Raw genomic sequence first — 18,430 nt, forward strand, 5'->3', positions numbered from 1 at the left:
CATTTCTTCTCTCAGTACTACATATATCTTCTTTGGCTCTTTTATTAACACATTTAGTCCTAGTAATATGTGTGCCTGTGCATAGGCACAACCCTCTCCTGTTTGGAAGTCTCCTTTAAGTTAATGTTGAGCATAAGCCTAGCAGTGTTATGCTTCCAGGAGATGCTCAAGAGACGGTCTTTGCAGCATCTACCATTACTTTGTACATAAAAGGATTAAAAAATTTGTTGAACAAATCTGTGATGCTAAAGACCTCTTAAGGGAAGTCCCTGATGATCCAGTGATTAGGACTCTGCACTTCCACTACAGGGGGGCACGGGTTCGATCCCTGGTTGGGAAACTAAGATCCAGCATTCCATGTGGTGGAGCCATTAAAAAAAAAAGACCTCTTAAGAGAAGTAGCCTACCAAACTACAAAGGTATTTCAATAGTTAATGAATAAACCTCCTACAAAAGATGTAATGTACAACATGATAAAATATAATTAACACTGCTGTATGTTACATATGTAAAGTTGTTAAGAAAGTAAATCCAAAGAGTTCTCATCACAAAATTTTTTTCTATTTCTTTAATTTTGTATCTGAGAGGATGGTGTTCAAAACTTATGCGATAATCATTTCACGATGTATGTCAAATCATCATGCTGTACACAAACTTATATAGTGCTATGTCAATTTTATCTCAATAAAACTGAAAGGGAAAGAAAGCTTATATGGGGGAATGCTAATGAATAAAAAAATCATTAATCATGTAATTCCAAAATATTTTTAAAGTCAGTCTTCTATACTCTAGTTCTTATTTATATGTAAATGTATATACGTCTACACATTCATTTACGTGTACACATACTACTACTGCAATATGAAGTTAAGAGTTTTGAGATTAACTAAAGGTCCAAACAAAACAAGTAAAGCAGCTTTAGCACAAGTAATTCTAAGAACTTTTAGAGATAAATCTAAAAAATTTAGCATTACAGTAGACCCACACAATATAGTCAATTTATTTTCAAAGGTACCAAAGTAATTCTCTTTTCAACAAAACGATTTTGGAACAACTTGATGTCTACATGTTAAAACAAAAGGAAGTTTGACTCATACTTTGTACCATGTACAAAAATTACCCTGAAATGGACCACGGACCTACATGTAAAACCTAACTCTAGGCTTCTAGGAAAAAGGACAGGAAAAAATCTTAATAACCTTAGGTTAAGTAAAGATTTTAGATAAGACACAAAAAGAAAAAATTTTAGAAAACTGACAAATTGGGCTTACATCAAATGTAAAACGTCTGTTCAAAGTCATCAAGAAAATGAAAAGACAAGCCACAGTATGAAAGAAAATATTTGTAGAATACATATGTAATAAAGGATTTATTCCCAGAAGACAAGCCTCTCCTAACTTAATAATAAGAAATCCAATTTTAAATGGGCAAAAGATCTGAATATACAGTCCACATCAAGATATACAGATGGCAAATAAACATGAAATCAATAATCATTCAAAATTACAAATTAAAACCATGATGACATACCACTAAATACCTTTAATGGCTAGCATTAAAATCTAAAAATAGTAAGTGCCTGCAAGGATGGGAAAAGTTGGCAGGAACAAAGAAATGGTATAGTCACCTTGGAAAACAGTATGGCAGTTTCTCACAAAATCAAACGTACATGTCTCATATTACCCAGCAATCCCACTCCTACACATTTATCCAAAAGACATGAAGTACATGTCCACACAGAGACCTGTATGTTGTTTGCAGCAGCTTTATTAATAAACACTCAAAACCTGGAAACAACAAAATGACCATTAGCCAAGTGAATGAACAAACTGTGGTAAATCCAAATAATCAAATACTTGGCAATAAAAAGAACTTATTGATATATGCAACAACATGAATGAGTTTCCAAAATATTACCTAAAGATAAAGTTAATGCTATATGATTCTACTGATATGTCAGTCTACAAAAATGAAAATTATAGGGCTAAATCAGATCAGGGGCTAGAGACAGAAGGGAAAGAAATATATCTTGATTGTAGTGGTGGTTTCATGACTGTGTATGTCTATCCAAAATCATACAACTGAACACATGAAAAGACCAGTTTTTACTGATTGTAACTTATTCCTCAATTTAAAAAATTTAGCAATACAATTATGCTTTATATTAATCATTTCACAAACATTTATGGAGAATCTACCACATACCAAGCACTTATTTGTAAGGTAACCCTGAAATTGACAATATCCAACAGTTCAAAAAACGCAGTTTATTCAGTCTTTCATCTATTATATTAACAAAAATGAAAATGACTGATAATATCAAGTACTGTTAAAGGGGTGGGGGAAAAAGGCTCTTTCAAATACAGTGTTGGTGGAAATATAGTTACAACCTTTTGGAGATGTAATTTTGCAGTTTTAATAAAATTAATTTAAAATGAATACATATAACCAGTAATCCCACTTCTAAGACACACTACAAAGAAATACATGCACAATTGCGCAAAGATAATAGGAAAGTTATAAAAATAGACAAAAAGTACTCTCCACAAAAGTTAATAACCAAATTGTAGAATGCTACAAATCCCATCTTTGGAAAAAAGGCTTGATACAAAAAGAAATATACAAGATAATATGTGTTGTGGGTCTAGGGAAAAAAAAAACACTACATACCAATTCAGACCACCACTGGTAAACTATTTACTATACTGTCTGAATACTACAAAGAGTATATATGTACTTTGTGATTTTAAAAAACACTTTAAATTTTTCATTTACTTTCTGATAACCATCTAACAGATACATGTTATTAGTCAGAAAACATGGCTCTAGAATAAAGGTCGAAAGTGTGAAAATTCATTTAGCACTACAAGCAAAGCAAAAAAGCAATCTGACATTATGCCTACAACATTAGTGACAATTTATGGTTAAAGTCTGAGTGTGCTTAAATACTACCAACTAATTGAAAATAAAATTGAGGAGGTGGAGATGGGAGGAACAGTGATAAAGATACCATGCTGGAATTTAAAATCAGCAGCTACACAGAGAAACAAAAACTTACTGCCTAGATCCTAAGGTGCACTCTCAAATTTTGTTGTTTCCAAGAGGTAATTTAAAAAACATTTGATATGCTTACCTGATATAGCACTATTTTTTTCTGATAACCTAATATTAAATTAACGGTCTTAAAAACAAAAAAGTAACGGTCTTACAAACAAAAATACAATACACTGAACCCCAACTGTGAAACATCAGTTCATATGCAATCATTAAAATACTGTCAAAGACTATAAAACCATAGAAAAAAAGCAGTATAAAATTTGCAACTAAGATATGATTTCAATAATATGAAGGCAATGTTTGCACTTGAACAAGAAAATGAAATTAATTCCTTAGATCTACTACTGCAAAATAATTATCAGAGCAGATTACAATACAAAAGAGAAGCTTATCCAAGTGAAGTAATTTTGTATTCCGTTAATTCTTTTTAATCTTAGGAATCTCTGAAATGGCACCTCCATTCTATATTAAGAAATAAAATAGATATATCTACATAGGATCATAAACTCTAGTTATACTAAACTGTTAACCCTAAACACCTGGCTGCAACCACCACCACTATATATAAGCATCAAAATGCACAATCAAAAATTCACTCTTTGAGGAGCCTGGAATGTTCTGACCGACATCTATAACGAGTGATGAGAACTGCAGTATCTTTGTCTCAAGCACCTGGGGGGGAGGTGAGTAGGATTTCACTTATTGCAAATTACTTACATGAAATTTCATGTCACAATTTGGTGGCTATTTTAATAACTGGAAAAAAAAAACGTGCAAAATGAAAACTGCTGAGAAGTTGAGACACCGTGTTGTCTTAAAAAAAAAAAGTCAAGAAACCAAAAGAAAATGACAGTTTGAAAAACAGAAAAAAGTCTACAAAAAATTTTTTCAGTACTGTACAGTTAGATGTAGTACTTTATCTTGCTTTCTATAAAAAGAGTAAGATCCTAGTAACAGGATGCAGTTATCTTACCAGAAACTATGTTACCAAAGGCTATGTCTATGCTAGGACACAACTTGTCTCTACTATTGGATACTTACCCACCCCTTTCTCTCTAGAGCCCCTCACTCATGGCTGGTCTCACACTAGTCAGGCCCAGGCCCATTCTCACTGAACCATGGACTGTAAGATCCATTTCTGACAGCTAACCTCATATTAAAATTGAAACCTTTGGAAATTCCAGATGGTCTTTGTTTAGAATGACTTTACCAATTGAAAGAGCAATGCAGGGCTTCCCTGGTGGCACAGTGGTTAAGAATCTGCCTATTGGGACCTCCCCGGAGGTCCAGTGGTTAAGACTTTGCCTTCCAATGCAGGAGGCCTGGGTTAGATTCCTGGTCGGGGAACTAAGATCCCACATGCCATGGGGTGCAGCCAAAAACTAAAAAAAACTAAAAAAAAAAAAAAAAGAATCCACCTGCCAATGCAGAGGACACGGGTTCGAGCCCTGGTCCGGGAAGATCCCACATGCCGCAGAGCAACTAAGCCCGTGCACCTAGAGCCCGTGCTCTGCAGCAAGAGAAGCCACCGCAAGGAGAAGCCCGCGCACCGCAACGAAGAGTAAGCCCCACTCACCACAACTAGAGAAAGGCCGCGCACAGCAACGAAGACCCAATGCAGCCAAAAATAAATTTTTTTAAAAAGAGCAATGTGTATCTATTTAGAAGAGCAACCTTCAATTTGTTGTGGCACACCGCAGAATGAAAGCATCACAAACAAGATCTAAGCACCAGTCACAGAAATAAAAGGTAGCTGTGGATTTTTTCTCTCCTCAGGCCCCAAAGGTAAGGAGCCAAGTTTTGAAGTTCAGAAGCTATTAAAAGTGACCAAGCATTAAAGAAATGGAAACGCAGCCCCACAAAAATTAAAGCGTGTATTTATATTATGCTTTAAGGTTTAACAAGTAACTACACATTCCTTTACCTCCGTGAAATAGATACAATATTAGCTTCATTTACAGAAAAGGAAACCGTGATGTTTTCAGAGCCTAAGGAAAGGAGTTCAAGGTCCCTCAGTTATAGTTATGAGAGAGGATTTGAAATCATGTCTCCTCCCTTTAGTGATGTTTTCATTACACCTGCTTAACAACCACTGCTTATGAAGAACCATCAGGGATGCAAGAATATAAAAAAAATTTAAAGTCTAACTTAGCTTATTTGATACTGTAGGGAGGAGCCAAAAGGCAGAAAACAGTAACATAACAGGAAATCCAAAACAGTCATCCTAGCATACTACAATAGTGTATCAACATAGGGTAAAATATCTGGAAATTAAGTTAAAAGTACGCTGAGAAACAGCAGTCAAGAAACTGATTCTATTGTTTCTGAAGCCAGTCCAGAGTTCTGGGAGATAGAACTTGTTTGTTCTGTCAGCCCTTAAATGTTTCCCAGTGGAGAGTTAAGTCAAGTTTGTCAATTAAATTCTACTGAATTTAAGTTCAGAAACAACCTAATTCGTAACTATCAAAACCAGCCTTGAAAAGGGGTCATTCCTCATCTCCATACGCACTCGTATAAAATATGTGGGAAAGTCTTATTTAAAGCAACCTAGAAAATCCTGATAACAGGCAAACAGCAATAATTCTTCAGGACAAGGAAACTGTTAACCTAAAGACACTATGGGTATTTATAGATTTTCAGTAACTGATACGGAGATTTTCATTTTTGATCTCTCATAAATGGAATATGGATAATAAATATATCCTACTACCAAGAGTGCCAATCCTATTCAAACTCAAGAGCTGTCTGCTAACAACTCAACTGCTCACCTGCTAACTAAACACTCACTCAATACGAGTATCAAATTATTAAAGACTTATTTTCTTCTCCTTCCAGTTTTGATCCCCATCCACCCCACAAGCATTCTGGTTCTTTCCTCTTGCTGCTTGTTCACCACTGACAAACATTTCCACCCCTGAATATTCGGCAACCTGAACCATAACAGTTCTTAAATAGTAAACAATCCATTTGAGGTCCTTATCCTCCCTATAATTCGTGGACAACCTTTCAGAATTAAACAGCCTCTAGTGATTAAATCATAACACAAGGATACACATGAATAATCCTAAATATTTAAGAAAATAGGAAGATTAAGAAACAACACATAATTCAGTACTAAGAATTTGAAACTAACCATACCGTCTATTTTTTGAGATCAGGATTTTGGACATCAAAAGGACCACTGGATACTAATAGGGTCAACTGTTTAGAAACTGTCCACATGCCTAAGGCTATATATTAACTGCCAAATATGGAGCCGGACAAGGAATTCCCATCTTCTTCCCCTGTAGCATACGGGGTCGCCTAACTGCAGTTAATGATTCACAGATCCAGGTACATGCAATGCTAACATTTGGAAGACTAGCACCAGGTGTTAAAACCAGTATTTCAAACACAAGTTATTATCACAACAATCATGTGGGGGGGGGGGAAGGGCACAACTTTGCTATTATTCCAGCTTCGGTGCACGTGGGTTCTGTGGGTTTTTGCTGGTGCTTGATTTTTAAAAGAGCAAAGGTACTGCCCCTCCAAAAAAAAAAAAAAAAAAAAAAACTGTTAAGAAAGTAGGCATACATTGGAGGGAAAAAATTGATCTATGCGGAAAGTTGTAGATGCATATCTATACTCGCCCCAAAGCGGCACAGGGCCATCTTAAGAAATCTGCCTTTGGAGAGGCAGGTAAAATTCGATCAGATTCAACTAACAATATTAACACAACATACGGATGCTATGTTCCTCTCCTTGACTATCCTTCCCACCCTCCCCAAGAAGACATGGGGGAAGAGGAAGAAACCCATTCCTCAAAGCACTCAAAGATCTCTTCTATTCCTGGGTCAGCAAGAGATCGCCTACATAAAAAGGGCACGGAGAAGGCGTACGTTATATACAGCCCGGGTTTCCCAGCTCCTTCGGGATAAACCCGCGGGGGTAGGGTCAAGGACCGCTGAACACCAGGTACTGGGTAAGCAAAGCGAAGGCTGCCTTCAGAGCCGGATTCTGTTTCCGTGCACCGAAATGGTGCCCGGAGGCCGCTACTTTCGCATCTGCGTCGCTTCTGCCTCCGCCGATACAGCCTCTTTTCCCCTCCCCCACGGGCGGGGCGGCGGCGGCCTCCCCACTGCCAAGGAACCGGGAATAAGAGCCGCAAGAGTCTGGGACCGAGGCTGGTGGGCTCCGCACCCGAAACATCCTATCGGGCAAGCCCACTCCCCCACATCCCGTCCGAAGCCTCCATCAGCGCGCCTTTGGGAGCAACTGCGTCCCCTTTCCTAGCTCGCCACCTCATCTCCAACAAACACCGGCCCCACCTGTGCCCTCGGAGCCCTCCGTCCGCACGACGCGCGCCGGTCACCTCCCCCCCCACGGCCTCCCATCCCTCACCTGAGAAAAAGCTCGGCTTCTCTCTCGCACACACAGCAGCGTAGGCAGCCGGCAAGAACAATGTCTCTCTCTGCAGCTACACCTCCGACACCGGAGCTCATTCACTGGACGGTTGCCTCGAGCCGCGGCGCGCGACTGGAATGTCCCCTTCCGACCACCAGACCGACCGCCCTTCCCGGCCCCCATACACACCTCCAACCAACAGCGGCGGCGGGTACGTCGCGCGGAGGTCAGCGGGAAAGTCGCCGAGGACCGGCTGCAGCAGATTCTTGTCGCTCGCCGCCCTCTCCCTCCTCCGACAAACCTCAGACCTCGGAACCGGAGAGGCACGAGCTGGTTCCCCTTACAACCACCTCTTCCCGGGCGCCAAGCACTGCGGCGAACGACAAGGAACACGGACGTCCCGCCCCCTTTGCCACCGCCCCCTCTTATTGTTTTACCCCTGCCGAAAGGGCTGGGGGACCCCCCAGCACGGCTTCAGCCAATCACGCATCTCCTCCAAGAGCTGGACCCAACCTTCTCGCGTCTCTCTGCGGAGCACGCGCAGAACGCCGCCGCGCTCACGTACTCTCGCGCCCGGAAAGCCGGGGAACCGGAACCGGCGTGAAGCCGGGGCGAGAGTCCGCTGATTTGACGTCACAAGAAGGCTGCCTTTCTCCTGCCCCAAGGATCCGGCCTCTTCGCCCTTCGGGAGCTCACCCTAACAGGAGCCGGGTCGCTGCAGCGCTGTGCCTTCTGCGTTGTCTTTTGGGGACTGATTTTTCTGGTCCTTTTATGTTATTAAGAGGAAGGGAATTTTAGTGATTTTTTTTCTCTCTGAACTAGGTGTCTGCAGGTTGCTGCTCTAGACGAGAGTAAAAATGCAGCCATTGGTTTCAGCTGCTTGCACCCTAAACTCAGCCTAGGAAATGGAGGTTTTTAAGCTCCACCGAGAAGTTCAAAATCGTTCAACGCTATATTATGGGGCCTACTGGGTGCTAAGTACTGGGATGTAGAAAAATAGGACGTGGTCTCCACAGACAGAAAAAACAGTTCTGTTTCTTTGTGTGTTGTTTAGCGTTAGGCGTTGCTAAATACATACTAAGCATTTTACATGCTAAAGCAGCTAAAAGCTGAAATCCCAGGAGATATCAGGATTACAGACCTGTCCTAGATCTAGGCCCAGACTTGGCCGCAGGGGCATAGCTGGGAAAACACTAGACACTGACTCTCATGACCTTGATTCATGGAAAAAGCCACATCTTCTTACAGTCAAGGAAGCCACTTTGCACCTTAGTTCTGGCAGTGTTTCTCAGAGACTATCAAGACAGCTGAGGAATTTTGGAAGGAAGGGCTGAGGAAATGGTGAAAGGAATAAAAGGCAATTAGGAAAGGAAATGCCCACAGAAGAAACAAAACTCAGGCATATACATTTCACCAGTTTTCTTAACAATTCTTTCAGAGTAACTAACTTTAAAGTATTTTTCACGTGTGAAAACTGAGGTTTACGGGGCAGTGCAACATTTGAACCTCCAAAATCTACACTACTATTAACTTATGCTGGTTAATCACGTTGTTATATACAAAATATATGGGCAGACTATCACTCTTATGAAATGAACTTTGACATGTTTTTCTTTAAAGTATCATAATACATTACATGAAAACTGCCCTTCAAATCTAATACTTATGTGCCAGCCACTCATCTATTTTAATTGTTTAATCCTCACAATAACCCTATAAAGTAGTTACGATTTTTATGCTAATTTTACACAGGAGGAAACTAAGGCTTAGAGAGGTCGAGTTAACTTGCCCAAGGTCACACAGCTACTACTCCGTTGGAGCTGGGATTCAAACACAAGCAGTCTGCCTTTACAATCCATGCTATGGAATACTCTCCTTGTATTAATTGGCACAACTTACTTATCTCTTCTGTTGATTGACATTTCTACTGTTTCCACTGTGAAGCTCTTATGCACAATGCTGTTATTCCTCACCAAGTACAAAAATTTCTCTGGAGCAGTGATTCTCATAAATTAACATGCATCAGAATCACCAGGAGAGCTTGTTAAAACACAATGCTGGGCCCCCTTCCAGGGTTTCTGATTCAGCAAGTCTATGTTGAGGCCTGAGAATTCGCATTTCTAACAAGTTCCCAGATGCTGCTGCTACTGCTGCTCTAGGAACGACACTTTAAAAACCACTGATCTGCACCATGGTTGGCAAACTTATACTGTTAGGGACAGACAGTAAATATTTTAGGACTTGAGAGCCATAAATGGTCTTTGTAACATATCCAACCCACGCATTCCCGTTTTTAAATCCTTCAAAAATGTATTAATAAAAGAAATATTCTTAGCTCTGGAGCTATATAAAAACAGGCCTCAGACAACCCTTGTCCGAGGGTACATATCAATAGGTGGAGTTATTGGGAAAAACGACTTCATTATCTTCAATTTTATTAAAATACCCAAAACTGTTTTCCTAAGTAGTTATTTTTACTTCCTAAATGTCTCTTAAGTCCGTGCCCTCTGAATACTTCTCCATACGTATAGCTCTGCCCAGGTTCAGGACCGTTTTATCTTTCCAGAATGACTGCAATAACCTAAGGAATCTTCCAGCCATACGAATATAACCTCCATTAAATACACCCTCCCGGGACAGACAATAAGGCAGGGAGAGAAGTAGGAATGTATTCATTCAGTGGCTCAAGCCAAACACTGTTAAGTCACCCTTGACTCTGTCTCACACCACACAGCAAATCACCAGTAAATTTCTGTTCCCTCTACCTTCAACATTTATTCTAGATTAAACACTTAGCACTATTACTGTTATTATTATTATTATTATTCTCACAGCAACCAGATCCTTTATAGCTATAAATCAGATGACATTCTCAAAACCCTCCAAAGGCAACACAATAAAATCCCAAGTCCTTACCATGCAAGGCATCCCATCCCTAATTTAGTTCTTACCATTACTTCTTTTCTTACTACTTTTTCTCTTATACACCTCAGCCCTTCCTTTGACATTTCACATCCCCACCCCAATGTGTGTCTTAGATGTGAATCTTTATCAAAAGTTTGTGAAAAATCAAAATAAACTTCATCTACTGATTTCCCCAAGTACTCATACTGAAATATCTCACTCAGGCATTCTAAAGGTGAGTTAGGCATGATTTTACCTTACACAAACTACCCTTCAAAGAATTTCAGTTAACCTTATCTGCTTAAATAGTCTACTAGCTTGTCTAAGCTGTATTCTGTGGTTATTTTGTAATCTCCCTATATTTCCTAGGTTCTCTTCTAGGTTGTTTTTTATAAATAGTGTAACTCAAATGGTAACCTACAGGTCGTCTGGCAGAGTGTCTACTCAATAATAGCTTCCAGGGCTTCCCTGGTGGCGCAGTGGTTGAGAATCTGCCTGCCAATGCAGGGGACACGGGTTCGAGCCCTGGTCTGGGAAGATCCCACATGCCGCAGAGCAACTAGGCCCATGAGCCACAACTACTGAGCCTGCGCGTCTGGAGCCTGTGCTCCGCAACACGAGAGGCCGCGACAGTGAGAGGCCCATGCACCACGATGAAGAGTGGCCCCCGCTTGCTGCAACTAGAGAAAGCCCATGCACAGAAACGAAGACCCAACACAGCCAAAAATATAAATAAATAAATAAAATAAAATAAAATAAAAAAACTGCATCTTTAAAAAAATAAATAGGGCTTCCCTGGTGGCACAGTTGTTGAGAGTCCGCCTGCCGATGCAGGGGACACGGGTTTGTGGTTATTATGGTTACTGTCAGACAACTGGTAGATTGTCATGTGACCTCTATCCATAAAAAAGCATCTAGAAGAGGCTCTAGTTGCAATTTTCTTTGTACATGATATCCCTTTACCCCTAAACACTTCAGTGTGTATTTCTTAAAAGACAAGGACATTTACTTCTATATCCACAATACAATTATCAAAATCAGGAATTAACATTTTTATAGTACTATAATCTACAGACACTCAAATTTCATCAACTGTCCAACTAATATCAAAAGGAAAAAATTGTTTTCTGGTCCAGGATACAATTCAGGATTACAAATGAATCTGGTTATCATGTCACCTTAGTCTTCTGTAGTCCAAAGTTTTTTCTCAGTCTTTCTTCTTTCATGACCTTGATATTTTTAAAGAGTACAGGACAATTATTTTAAAGAATGCCCCTGAATTTGGTAACTCTGTTGTTTCCTGATATTTAGATCTAGATTATGCATTTTGGGGAAAAATACCAGAGAAGTACTGTTCTGTCCTCAGTGCATCCTATGGAGGCACATGATGTCCATGTGTCCTATTACTGGTGATGTTCCCTTCACGGTTAATGCAGTGTCTGACGGGCTTCTCCACTATACAGTTCTGTTTTTCCCTTTGTAATTAAGAAGTAATTACAGTTGTGTAGTCTGGTACTTTGAAACTGTGTACATAACCCATTTATCATGATCGTTTCACCCAGTTTTAGCAGCCATGGACGATTCTTTGGCCGAATCAGTTTTTGTTATAGTGGCTACCTAACTGTGATTTTTCTAATTCCATCATTCTTTCCACAGTTATCAGCTGCAATTCTACTATAAGGAAGACGTTTTCTCCTTTCTCATTTTTAAAAAATCTTTTATTTATATCAGTGTGAACTCATGGATTTCTACCTGATCATCCATTAATATCAACATTTATTTTCATGCTCACATTGTCCCCATTTGGCCCGTGGAAGCCCCACCAAGTTAGCTCTCATGCATTATATAATTTAATTGTGCATTATTTATTACAAATAATTGAACTAAGATATCTTTTCAAACAGTGAAAAAGAACAAAAAGTGACAAGGGCCTAAGAGAAGACAGTGGCAAGTAGAAAAGAAATTTATAAGTATATAGGTGGCAAAATTGTGATGATTAGCTGGGTATGGGGAGTAAGGGAGAAGTCTAGGATAGGATGCTTTGCTGGTTTTGTCTGGGAGACAAGAGAGCCGCTGGTAATATTCACTAAGAAGGGGACTACAGAACTTTGGTATTTTTCTATCCATATGCTTGTATAAAATATCATACTAGTTACTTCATCCAATACTTTCTGATCTAATGCCACTTCAGAAAGATCTCTGACCAATGAATCTAAAGGAGCCCCAGTCACTCTCCATCTCTTACTCTGCTCTACGTCTGTTAATAGCACTTAGCACTACCTGACATTATATTTATCCTTTGATGGGTTTGTTTGTTTATTTATTTATTTATTGTTGCGGCATGCGGACTTCTTAGTTGCGGCCTGCAGACTCTGAGTTGTGGCATGCATGTAGGATCTAGTTCCCCGACCAGGGATTGAATCTGGGCCCCCTGCATTGGGAGATTGGAGTCTTTCCCACTGGACCACCAGGGAAATCCCATGATGGGTTTTTTTAAACTGTTGGCCTCTCCAGTAAACCAAGTTCCATAAGAGCTCAGATTTTGTCTGTTTTGTTCAATGCTGTATCTCTGCCATAAAGAAGACAATCAAAATCAATTAGTGAATAAATGTGTGTGTGTGTGTGTGTGTGTGTGTGTGTGTGTGTGTGTGTGTGTTTAGGGGGCAGAGAGAGAGAGATATGATCATAATTAAACATTGCTTTGCAGGATACGACTTTTTTTCCTCTTAAAAAACAGACATCATTTTATGTTAGTACATAGTAGGTCTACTTAATGTTTTTTCCAATGGTTACACAGGTGGGGAATGACATCCTAAGCTTAGAGGCAATATACTAAATTATAAAGAAAGTTATGAGAATGTAATCAAAATAAATACAAGCTATGTAATTGCACATTTCTGCCACAAATTTGAATCAAAGGACTAGCAAACCTTGATAAGAAATCAGTATGAGGGCTTCCCTGGTGGCGCAGTGGTTGAGAGTCTGCCTGCCGATGCAGGGGACATGGGTTCGTGCCCCGGTCCGGGAAGATCCCACGTGCTGCGGAGCGGCTGGGCTCGTGAGCCATGGCCGCTGGGCCTGCGCGTCCGGAGCCTGTGCTCCGCAACGGGAGAGGCCGCAACAGTGAGAGGCCCGCATACCGCAAAAAAAAAAAGAAATCAGTATGAAAACGTAATCAATAAACATGCAAAGTATGTCCCATCTATAGAAAAAAGGACATAGCATTAAACATATACGAAGAGCTGTTAAACGGAAACAATGGCAAACCATATACAAACTGGCAAATATTTTAAAATGAAAACATCCAATATGCAAAAAAAAAAAAAGCTCCTTTGTAGACTTCTGTTGCAAGTAAACATTAATTCATCCTTTTAAAAAAGCAATTTGGCAAGATATATCAAAAGCTTTAAAATGCTTGTGCTTTTTGAGTCAATAATTCTACTTCTGGGCATTTATCCCTCTTAAGATATGCCCAAGAAATTCACTGTGATGTTATTTATTTATTATCATTTAAAAACTGGAGGCATCTTAAATATCTAATAATAGTGAATGGTTAAATAAACTATGACACATATACATCAAAAGTTATAGATTTAAATATTTAAGAATATATTTTTACGTTACATATTTATACTTCAATCTTAAATATGTTTATGAATCAATCTTAAGTTAAAAATAGGGTTGATAGTTTTTTTTACAAAAAAGAAAAGGAAAAGAATCAGATCCAATCACCATTAGCAGATGAATTTTTAAAAAGAAAATCATTAGAAATATGTTAACTGATTCCTGATTATTATTATAGATTTCAGCATAAAATACTTCTCTGACATTCTACTTTAAAAGGCTTTTCCTCTAGACCCTCTCATTTGACCATTTTTAACCTTACTGGATCTTAAAGGATCAACCAATACCATTACCACCATTTTGCTGATGATGTAGGTGTTTAAGGGGTGACTTTACATGCATGTTTAAGGGCTATGCGTTCTATATAAGTAAGGTAGGACTCAAAACTATGAAGACTGGCATTGGAAGGGAGTCAAATCCAAATCCTTCAAGGATACTCATTTTTCTTAGTGTCTTTACTCATCACGATTTTAACCTTTCAAGACTTACATAACATTTAACCTTTTGAGACATGCATTACAAATGTCTTGTACCTGCTACCAATTGAGTTAGTAAGGATTATGCTGGCAGCGGTGTAGTCTGGGCTCTGCAGCCAGGCTGCCTGGATTTGCATTCCGGCTTCATCTCATCACTTATTAAATGTATTCCCTGGGTATATTTCCTAGGTATATTACTTTGGGCAGGATGCTTAACTTTTCTGTGCTTCAGTGTTTCTCATTTGTAAAATGGGGACAATAATATCTACCTTATTAGGGTACTGTAAAGATTCGATTAGTTAATAGAAGTAAAACATTTATACCATGCCTGGCACATGGTAAATGCTCAATAAAAAACAGCACTTCATGTTTGGTGCTTGAAAAGGTACATGCACCAGTTGCTTTCAGCTGATTCCTTTTTCACTAACTGCTTGCTGCTTTGCTTGGAAGTGACAACTTACAGTTGTACATAGCATTTTTTAGTTTTCAGAACACTTTCAAACACATTATCTCATTTCACTTTCACAAGCAATTCACAAAGTAGGTAAGCTGCACAAGGCTAAAAGTGGCCAATTTAGAAAGAGACCCCAGAGTCCCCCGTGGCTCGTGCCGCTATACCATATCCCACCACTAAATGATGAACCTCCTTAGCCTTAGAGCAAATATTCCTAATTGAAAACCTGTTACTCAAGAATTTCAGGGCTGTCTTGGTACAGCTGGATCTTTACAAAGCTTTTTTTTTTTTTTTTTTTTTTTGGTACGCGGACCGCTCACTGTTGTGGCCTGTGGGATCTTCCCGGACCGGGGCACGAACCCGTGTCCCCTGCATCGGCGGGCGGACTCTCAACCACTGCGCCACCAGGGAAGCCCTACAAAGCTTTTTGATGCAAAGAGAAATCTACTCCCAGGAGTAGGATGAACCCATTCCTTTTAGAGCAGGCGGGGAGAAAGACTATAATGGCCTGAAGAAAGAATCGAATGTTCATTTCTCCTGAAATCTTTCCATCCATTATCTTTGTGAGACTGGGACAGGTAGGGTCTAAAGAGATATTCTTCCTCTTCATTTGGGCGTTTTATGCGAAAATGTCACACATCCAGAAAGGTACATAAAACACTTGCACAGCCTGCCTATTTGTTGTTAAGTATAAAATGTAAATAAATGAATGACTGCTATGGGTGGTGGATTTTAGCAATGTAGCTGGTTTTGATCTTATCTATTAAAGTCTTCAAGTACGGGAGATTCTAAAAGCTCCCAAGCTTGAGAGAATAAAGATTGCAAACTCTGAGATGACTTATTCAGAATTTAGAGACAAAAATCTCATCATAAATCAACACCCAAAGAATTAGGTTTGGGATTATAAGAATAGCCCACCCTGAATAATGGTTTGTAAATTCTAATGGATTCGATCTGCTGCTCAGAAAGTTATAGACAGCTAAAATCACCTCAGGCTAAGTGATCTAAGAGACAACAGTAATTCTGGCAAGTGTAACAACTAAAGATAATACAAATAAAAGAGAAGTCATCTGCCCTGAACTGCCAGGAGTCCAGAAAATGATGGCTTTGGAAAGAAGCTTCATCAACGTTTATCTTGCACTTTTCAGGGTAGACTATATTTGGCAGACATCTAGCCATCCCAGGGCTACAGCTTGTGTTTAATCCTTCAGGCCTTACAGTCTGGATATGAGATGCCTTGAGGTTATCCAATTCTCACTAAGCACTCTGACCTAGAGGAGGGGCCCTGGTCAGCTGATATTCTATTTATTGGCAAGGCACATCTCCCTCTGTGAAATGGCATTCTGGGGTCGTTAATCAGTCTCCAACGGATTAAGTTAGTGTCAACTCCTATCCCTGAACCAGATTTCCTCATGGAGGGGAGAGGACATGAGAGAGGTTGTACCATGAGAAAGCACAGCTGAGGACCAAATTCTCTGCTTAAATATAGGATGAAACACATGGGATCAAATCCCATTTTCTTCACTGACTAGTGTTGTGACACTGGTAAGGTTAGTTCATTTCTTTGACCTTTAGTTTCCTCATGGATAAACAGTCAACTTTAGGGGACTTCCTTGGTGGTCCAGTGGTTAAGACCCCATGCTTCCACTGCAGCGGGCACAGGTGCAATCCCTCCTGTATGCCGTGTGGCACAGCCAAAAACAAACAAACAAACAAACAAAAAACCTAGCCAACTTTAGAGTTGTTGGGAGGATTATTTACACTGTTTAGCACAGTGCCTGGCATGGTCTGATTCCTGTTGTAGAACTGAGGCAGACGTTCAACAACAGGGGACCCCAACACAGCACTTCATAAAGTCATAAACAGACACTAGCCCAAGACCACCCTCCATCCTTCCACTCTCCATTTCTCCTCCTGGGTCAAATACTTGGTTTGACAGTGCAAAGAAACGAGGGCAAAAGACTTTGTCTTAAGTAGACAAATTCAGGAGGAGGAAATGGATACCATACCTTGGAAAGCAATTTGTTCCACTAGTCTCTTTTAGCAACCAGGCTATGGAACTACTCACGGCAGTAAAAAACCAACTGTATGCAAAATGGAATACATTCATCAGCAGACAAAAAACTTAAAAGTGGTAGAGCAGTTGTGAAACTTCTTCTGATTGGAAAAAGGTGATCATAAAAAAATTAGGTAGCTGATACACAGTGAAAGCATTCTGGCTTTCTTCTATCTTAAACAATTGAGAGCAAAACACAGCCAATTCCTCGTGCAAAGTGTCTGCATCAGCCCTTGATTCCACCCACACATTTCTAGGTGTGACCACTTCCTTGTAGGTTCTTGACTAGCTAAACCCAGGCTTCTGGGTCCATGGCAGCAGAACATTTCTCCAAGCTTTACCTCCTTGGTAAAGCACAAAATAGGTTTATTACTAAGGCAAGAATCTTCCTCAGAATCAAGATTTGCCCTACCGTTCTGGTCAGACCATCAGCCTGGCTTTTTTTTTTTTTAATATATCTCTACCCTCCTCCTTCCGGATTGTGGCTCTGACCTATGCCTTGTTGACTCACTCTCTGGGTGAGCCCTGGCTGTGGAAATATTATACATTTCCTGGCTCGTGGCAGCTAGCTCAAAACTGACAGGAGCTCCCAGTGACATTCTCATATTTAGCTGAGCTTCAGAGATCCAAGGCCTGATCCCTAACTCAAGAGCCATGACCCCAAATTCCCACGTTCTTGGTGGTGACCCGAAAAGGGAAGGACAACTTAAACGATATTGACCACTATCAAACATTTAGAGAAGAGGTAACACCCATCCTTCTCAAACTCTTCCAGAATATGGCAGAGGGAGGAACACTCCCAAACTCATTCTACAAGGCCACCATCACCCTGATACCAAAACCAGACAAGGATGTCACAAAGAAAGAAAACTACAGGCCAATATCACTGATGAACATAGATGCAAAAATTCTCAACAAAATACTAGCAAATAGAATCCAACAGCACATTAAAAGGATCATATGCCATGATCAAGTGGGGTGTATCCCAGGAATGCAAGAATTCTTCAATATATGCAAATCAATCAATGTGATACACCATATTAACAAATTGAAGGATATAAACCATATGATCATCTCAATAGATGCAGAAAAAGCTTTTGACAAAATTCAACAACCATTTATGATAAAAATCCTCCAGAAAGTAGGCATACAGGGAACTTACCTCAACATAGTAAAGGCCATATATGACAAACCCACAGCCAACATCGGCCTCGATGGTGAAAAACTGAAACCATTTCCACTAAGATCAGGAACAAGACAAGGTTGCCCACTCTCACCACTATTATTCAACATAGTTTTGGAAGTTTTAGCCACAGCAATCAGAGAAGAAAAAGAAATAAAAGGAATACAAATCGGAAAAGAAGAAGTAAAGCTGTCACTGTCTGCAGATGACATGATACTACATATAGAGAATCCTGAAGATGCTACCAGAGAACTACTAGAGATAATCAATGAATTTGGTAAAGTAGCAGGATA

General features: G+C 39.8%; 1 protein-coding gene across 4 annotated transcripts in view; it reads right to left on the reverse strand.

Annotated features, from left to right (window-relative positions):
* The window catches only part of G3BP2 (G3BP stress granule assembly factor 2), a 77,256-nt gene that overhangs the window by 23,247 nt on the left and 35,579 nt on the right, over window positions 1-18,430 (reverse strand). The window contains exon 1 of one of the 4 annotated variants that reach the window (XM_079919177.1): window positions 7,630-7,838. The exons of 2 other annotated variants lie outside the window; for them this stretch is intronic. The gene's annotated coding sequence lies outside the window, so the exon portion shown is untranslated. Of the gene's footprint in view, window positions 1-7,437; window positions 7,576-7,629; window positions 7,839-18,430 lie in introns of those variants that run through there. One more of the 4 variants, XM_079919178.1, reaches the window with a different exon arrangement.

This window comes from Stenella coeruleoalba (assembly GCF_951394435.1).
Source record: "Stenella coeruleoalba genome assembly, chromosome: 4".
Lineage (NCBI taxonomy): Eukaryota > Metazoa > Chordata > Mammalia > Artiodactyla > Delphinidae > Stenella > Stenella coeruleoalba.